The 7,967-nt window shown below is 44.2% G+C and overlaps 1 pseudogene; it reads right to left on the bottom strand.

Moving 5' to 3' along the window:
* Positions 1-490: 490 nt before the first annotated feature.
* LOC132403899 (uncharacterized protein K02A2.6-like) overlaps positions 491-7,967 on the bottom strand; it is a 49,442-nt pseudogene continuing 41,965 nt past the window's right edge.

Genomic DNA, 7,967 nt, shown 5'->3' with positions numbered 1-7,967 from the left:
AACTGTTTCCTGTGGCAGAGAATTCCACAGATTCACCACTCTCTGTGTGAAGAAGTTTCTCCTCATCTCGGTCCTAAAAGGCTTCCCCTTTATCCTTAAACTATGACCCCTCATTCTGGACTTCCCCAACATTGGAAACAATCTTCCTGCATCTAGCCTGTCCAATCCCTTTAGAATTTTATACATTTCAATAAGATCCCCCCTCAATCTTCTAAATTCCAGCGAGTATAAGCCCAGTTGATCCAATCTTTCTTCATATGAAAGTCCTGTCATCCCAGGAATCAATCTGGTGAACCTTCTCTGTACTCCCTCTATGGCAGGAATGTCTTTCCTCAGATCAGGGGACCCAAACTGCACACAATACTCCAGGCATAGTCCATCCTCTTCAGGGGACTCTGCCCCTCTGCCAGTGTCTCTCCCTCTAGCAAAGTCACTGGTGGACATGCTTCCCCAGTAGTCTGTCTCACCATTGGAGACTCCATGGTACTGTCTACCTCTGAGCCTCTGATCCTGTGTCAGGATCATGACGCAGGCGCATGTGGTCCTGATGTCTGTGGAAGACACGTCCATCAGTCAGCTTAACAACATAGGAGACTAGACCACTCTGCTTAAGAATAACCCCAGGTAGCCATTGCTGACTGTTTCTGACATAGACATTGTCATCTGGTTCTAACTGTCTGTCTCGCGCATGTTGATCATGTCGCTCCTTCTGCTTTTCCTGCTTTCTCTCCACTTTTGCCTTCATGTCCGGGCGCAGCAGGTCCAATCTTGACTTAGGCCTACGCCCCATCAGCATCTCTGCTGGAGTGTGTGCAGTCATAGTCTGTGGAGTGAGGCGGTATTTAAACAGGAAACCTGAAAGCCGGGTACTAAGAGAGTCTCCTGTCATCCGCTTCAGGCCTTCCTTCACTGTCTGAACAGCCCACTCAGCCAAACCATTTGAGGCTGGGTGGAAAGGGACCGTTCGAATGTGATGAATGCCATTCTGCCGCATGAACTCACTGAACAGCTCACTGGTGAACGTTGGGCCATTATCAGTGACCAGAGAGTCAGGCAACCCGTGGACTGCAAACCCTGGCCTGAGTTTGTCTATAGTTGAGGGGGCTGTGATGTGAGTTTCGATCCATTTGGAATGCGCATCTACCATTAGAAGAAACATCTGTCCCATAAAGGGGCCAGCAAAGTCCAAAGGTAGCCCAGACCAGGGGTGGTCTGGCCACTCCCATGGGTGCAAAGGAGCTGGTGGTGGCATGTTCTGATTGGTCTGATATTGTGTGCATGACTTTACCTTGTTCTCCAGATCCTGGTCCATTCTGGGCCACCAGACGTAGGATCTTGCAAGGCTTTTCATTCGAGACACCCCTGGGTAAGTCTCATGAATTTCCTCCACAATCTGTGAACAGCCAGGGGGAGGCACGATGACCCTCACCCCCCAGAAAATGCAACAATCCTGCAGACTCAGTTCAGTCTTGTGTTTGGCATAAGGTCTCAGTAGCTCTCCTTCCACAACTCTGGGCCAACCTTGTAAAAGGAAAGTCTTGACCTGGCACAGGACTGGGTCCCTCTCTGTCCATTGCTTGATCTGGGTCACCTTTACAGGTGTCACGGACAGCCTCTCCAATGAAAACACAGTCTCCGGAGGCACACATGTAGTAACAGGCGTTTCAGGTATAGGGAGTCGACTCAGCGCATCGGCGTTTGCATTATCCCCAACCCCTCTGTACACTATAGTATACTGGTAGCCTAACAATGTGAGAGCCCAACGCTGTATCCTAGCTGAGGCTAGCGGTGGGATGCATCTGATCTTCCTAAAAAGGCTCATCAGTGGTTTATGGTCCATATAAATTGTGAATGCACGTCCATAGAGGTACTGATGAAAACGTTTGACTGCAAAAACAATGGCCAGACCTTCTTTGTCTAGCTGTGAATATCCCTTCTCAGCAGCCGTCAGGGTACATGAAGCAAAACCAATAGGCTTCTCTGAACAGTTTTCCATTGCGTGTGAGAGGACTGCCCCGACTCCATAGGGTGAAGCATCATGTGAAAGGGTGATCCCTTGTCTGGGTCATAGTGAACGAGCAGCTTCGCAGAGTGGAGGAGTTCTTTCATTTCATTGAAATCTTCCTCCTGCTCTTCACCCCACCACCACTTAGTGTCATTGTGAAGCAGCTTATACAGTGGGGCCAAACCCTTTGAGAGATCTGGAAGAAACTTGCCGTAATAATTCACCATGCCCAAAAATGACCTGAGTTCAGTGACGCTCTTGGGGCTTGGGGCCTCCTGGATAGCTCTCACTTTGCCCTCCACTGGGCAAACCCCTCAGCTTAATCCTGTGTCCCAGGTAGGTCACGCTCGGAGCCAGGAACACACATTTTCCACGTTTCAACCGCAGCCCTGCTTCTGAGAGCCTCTTCAGCACCTGTTCTAAATTAGCCAGATGCTCCCCCTCCGTGGCTCCCGTGATCAAAATATCATCAAGATACACTGCTACATGCAGAACCCCTGCAGCAAAGAGTCCATTGTCCTTTGGAAAATGGCGGGGCTAGATGCCACTCCAAACACCAGGAGATTGTACTTGAATAATCCCTTGTGCGTATTGATGGTGACATAGCCCTTTGAATCCTCATTGAGCAGCAGCTGTTGGTAGGCATGGCTCATGTCCAGCTTTGTGTACAGCTTACCCCCTGACAGGGTCGCAAACAGGTCATCCACCCGTGGCAATGGGTACTCCTCCAGCTTAGAGACCTGATTCACCGTAAGCTTGTAGTCCCCACATATCTTCACCATTTTATCTGCCTTCAAAACTGGAACAGTGGGAGCCGCCCACCTTGAAATCTGGACGGGTTCAATGATGCCCAGCCCCTGTAAACGTATCAGCTCCGCCTCGACTTTGCCTTTCATGGCATAGGGCACTGAACTGTGCTTAAAAAAACGTGGTGTGGTCTCGGGTTTGAAGTAGAGTTTCACGGTCACACCCTTCAGTGTGCCCAGCTCGTCCCTGAACACGTCACTATACCGCTGCAGAATGTCCTCTGTCGTGCGTGCATACTTAATTTCATGCCAGTTGAGCCAGATTTTGCAAAGCCAATCGCGGCCCAAAAGAGTGGGCCCACTGCCCTTAGCTATCACCAGCCTGGCTTCAACCCCCGGCTGAAATATCCACATATAACACCCCTAAGTGAGGTATGGGCTGCCCCGTATAGGTCCCGAGTTGGAGCTTAGATGGTCTGATGGGAGGCAGGTTGGACCCCCATGTCCTCCGGTAGGTCTCTTCACTAATGACCGATGCAGTAGCCCCTGAATCAATCTCAGACTTAATGTCCTTTCTCCTGACAGTGACTGTGGCATAATATGGTTCAGGTGGCCCCTCATCTGTTTCCACCCCAAACATGTTGTAGGCACACGCTGCCTCTCTGTCTGCTCCTCCTAGGTGGTGTGTGGCTGCCTGGGTCTGTTGAGCTTTCGCCTGCCCAGGCTTAACCTGACCCTTTATGCTCCTGCACTTTTTAGCTGAATGTCACTTCTTGCTACAAGCATGGCAGACAGTATCTTTGAACTTACAAACCTTTGCATAGTGTGTTCCTGTGTTCCTCCACACCAAAAACATTTCACCCGCTTTGCCTGTTTACCAGTCTCCCTCCTGACTTGGAGCACTGCCGTCGACTCCGACCCCCCCCCCCCCCCCACCCAAATTCCTTTCTGTATATCCTTGGCATTATCAGCAGCCATCTCCATGCCTTGGGCAATCTCTAGGGCCTTCTTGAAAGTCAACGGTGGGGTTTCCCCCAACAATTGGCGTTGTACAGCGACATTATTAATGCCGCATACTAATCTGTCATAGAGCATGTCATCCAACAACGCTCCGAAATTGCAATGCTCCGACAGCTGCCGAAGCTCGGCCACAAAACTGCCCACAGACTGACCTGGCTTCCGGACATGGCTATGAAATCTGAACCGTTGAACGAAGGCTGCAGATCATGGTGGTTTCCTACGAGCTTGACCAGTTCATCGTATGGAAGTTCTCCCAGTTTCCACGGTGTAGCTAAGCTCCGTATCAGCTTGTACACCTTTGCTCCACACACACTCAGGAGAATAGAGCACTTCTTAGCCTCCTCAGTAATTCCACTGACCGTGCCGAATGCACCATCCAAACACGAGGCTCCTCGTCCGCTCACAGCTCCTGATTGAAAACGGGGCCGACCCATCCACAAAACCAGTTTACCTTGTCGCCAAAAATATCTGGTAACTTCTACTTTACAAAAAGACCACTCGAACATCTTTATCTGGGACGGCAAGTGATATTTACAATACAGAGGCTTCCAGGTACCTCGTGCGGCATGGGTGGAGGAACTATATACAATGTATACTGGGAGTAGAGAGAGCCGAAATAAAGACCCTGCCAACCCCGGATCCTGCCTCTTGCTACCAACAGCTTCCCGACTAATATTAACTTACTTTTAATAATACTCACATAATAACACTCAGCCACACCCACAAAATGCTGGAGGAGCTCAGCAGGCCAGGCAGCGTCAATGGAAAGGAGTAAATAGTCGATGTTTCCAGCTGAGACCCTTCATGAATCCTGATGAAGGGTCTCAGTCCAAAATGTCAACTGTTTATTGTTTTCCATAGATGCTGCCTGGCCTGCTGAGATCCTCCAGTATTTTGTGTGGGTTGCTTGACAGTCCAGGATCTGCAGATTTTCTCTTGTTTGTGACTGAAATACTCAACAAGTGAAGCAGTGTCTGTGGAGAGGGAAGCAACATTTCCAATCAATAGCCTGGTGACCGTAGGGTTGTTTAGCCCATTATTGAAATGTTCCCATAACCAAAGGACTCAATTCCAATCTCTCTTCATCTCATGTTCTTGATATTTCTTGATTATTATTATTATTCTTCCTTTCTTTTTTTTGTTTTTGCACAGTTAGTGTCTTTTGCACACTGGTTGAATGCCAAAGTTGGTGCAGTCTTTCATTGATTTGATTATGATTATTATTCTATTATGAATTTATTGAATATGCCTGCAAGAAAACGAAGCCCAGGATTGTATGTGGTGAAATATATGCACTTTAATAATAAACTTACTTTTGAACTTTGAAATATTACCTCTGTTTCTACCTTCAAGCTTGGACAGTATTTCTAGAATGGTTTTTTTATATTTCAGAATTCAAACACCTACAGTATTTCCTAAGAGGATAAGCTGAAAAGACTAAGGCTTGCGTAGCGAGTGCCATGTGATAGAAATTTTGCAAGTTTAGACCTTTCTGCAGTTTGATTCGTTGTGATATCCTTCTGGTCAAGTACTCAAACAGTCAAAAATTCAAAAGAAAACAAGTTAAATTAATGTTGGTTACCAAGTCTGGGGTTGGTAGAGAGTTGAAGTGTTTCATTGTTCAACCTTAATTTACATTCAACTTCAATAGTACCGTCACAACTCCTGAAACATAATTCACTTTAATTACAAACTATTTTTTAAATGGGAAAACAAAAGAAGGTACTTATAAACATTTTTCACTGCATACAAATTATATTTGGTAGATTAATTTGCCACTGTAAATAGTCCCTCATGTGTAGCTGAGTGATGAGAATGTGGGGAGAATGAAATACAATCAGTGAGGATTAATGTTAGGTAATCAGCACTGACTCAGTGTGTTGAAAGGACTGCTTCCATTCTCTTTTCATCTATCACACTGCACACTGGATCTAACAATAAGAAATTAATAAGAAAAGTAATTTTTTTCATTGGATTGTTTATATTTCCACAGGCATTGGTGAATGTCAGAATTTCTTTCCCAATGTTTGATCACAATATATGTGAGACATCAAAAGATGCAAGTTACTTCTGTCTCAAAAGAAGATCTCAAAAATAATTATATGGCAAAGAGTAAACATTTACGCTATAGGATAGCAATGGTTTTGACACTTGAGGAAGATTTTTAAAAATAGCAGTAAAATTTCAAGGTAGTAAGTATCATCATCATTTGCCATGTTGTATGATGTGAGCCCCTTGGTCTTCATGAACATGATTGTTCCTGGCAAATCTTTCTACGGAAGTGGTTTGCCATTTCCTTCTTCTAGGCATGTCTTTACAAGATGGGTGACTCCAGCCATTATCAATAGTCTTTAGAGATTGTCTGCCTGGTGTTAGTGGTCACATAACCAGGACTAGTGATATTCACCACCTGCTCCAATGGCTTCATGTGACCCTGATCGATGAGGGGGGCGGCTAAGCAGGCGCTACAGCTTGCACAAGAGTGACCTGCAGGCTAGCGGAGAGGAGGAGTACCTTACACCTCCTTCAGTAGAGACGTATCTCCAGATCACCACCCAAGTAACTAAGCACAGCAAAATACTTGTTTTCAGATTATATTTTCTTAGCAGTCCTGGGGAAGGGTCTCAGCCCAAAATATCAACTGCTTATTCATTTTCATAGATGCTGCCTAACCTGCTGGGTTCCTCCAGCATTTTGTGTATATTGCTTAATATTTTCTTATGATCGAAGGCCATTTGGCCCATTGATTCTCAGAGGAACTCCATCCATTGTATTTCCCAACTCCAGCTCTCAACTTCCACAGTTTGGCTGCACTGAAGAAAGTGGATGTTCTAAAGTCCATGGAGATTACTGATTATTATTACATTTCGCAGTGTGTAAGGGTTTAATATTTGATTTCAAGCAAATTATGTTGTCAAAAATAAATAAAAATCTGTTTCATAATTTATGACACTTCAAATGAAGAAACAATTATTTTCTTGCTGCTTCTCAAATATGAAAATAAACCTAGCTGTTAATAAACATATATAAAACTAAAGCTATATAGATCTTATATAGAAATAAAACTATCAGTATCTTGTTATGTATGTTCACAATGAAATATCTTTCACATGGGCGGATGTCCAGAATGATTCAGATTGTTTTTCTGACCATCTCCATTAAAGTCGACAAGGATGCTCTGAGGGTTATGTAACAATGAAAGTTTACATGAACCAAGCCTGCATTCACTAGAATTTAAAAGTATTGCAATGGTTTACTTGAAGTTCTAGGATTTTGAACCTGGAGAGTCTACAACACAGACACACCTTTAAATCAGTGGAGTGTTCAGAAACTCTTCTTTATACAAATAAAAATGCAGTGGTATGCATCTCTGGAGAAAGCAGCTGACTAATTAATGATTTTATCTTCAGGATTCCAGCAAGCAAAGGATATTATGAGATAGAAAGCCAAGGCAAGTGTATAGAATTAGGATGAAGATCTGCCATGATCTAATAGAATTGCAGTATTAATTTCATAGGCTGACTTGCCACTTTGTTTTTTTTATTATTGAGTTTTCCATTTGTTCGATATATTTTCTGTGACATGAATTGGGTCTTTGCTGAACCACTTTCTAATGGAAGCTGCAATAGCTATTCTTTTCAATCCCTAGCTTTTGTCTACATAATAATGATTAAATCATAAAATTCGTGTGCTGTGACAAACTGTAGAACATTCTAAAAAACTTACAAAGTGCTGCCCAATTAGTGCATAAGTCAAATTTCTGGACATGCTTGGAGATGGATCAAAAGGAGGGAGGTGGGCCTGAGCTATACATTTCAGTGTATTATATAACAAGGTTAACATTTGTAAATCCAACAATCATTTTCCTAAAACACCTACTTGCTAATCCCTGTGTTCCACTGTCTTTCTCTCTGAATGTATATGTACATTGATGTAACTTATACCCCATGTCTCACTGTAACACATGTGAATTATTTCCTTTAATATCACTTGATCTTCTGCAGATCTAGTTATGTATCTGTTATAAAAATGTTATTATTGGCATTCAACATATGTATTATGTAAGCACTATATTTGTGTGGTGAACTACATATACCTGTCTGGATACGCCCACTGCTGACTGCTCCTGTGTCTCCTCCCACACACCCCGGTATAAAGGCGATTGAGGCCTGAGCCCGGCCCTCATTCTCCAGGAT

The sequence above is a fragment of the Hypanus sabinus genome, chromosome 2, assembly GCF_030144855.1.
Source record: "Hypanus sabinus isolate sHypSab1 chromosome 2, sHypSab1.hap1, whole genome shotgun sequence".
Classification (NCBI taxonomy): Eukaryota; Metazoa; Chordata; class Chondrichthyes; order Myliobatiformes; family Dasyatidae; genus Hypanus; species Hypanus sabinus.
Note: the sequence above shows the minus strand (reverse complement) of the source record. Positions and strands in the feature narration are given on the sequence as shown.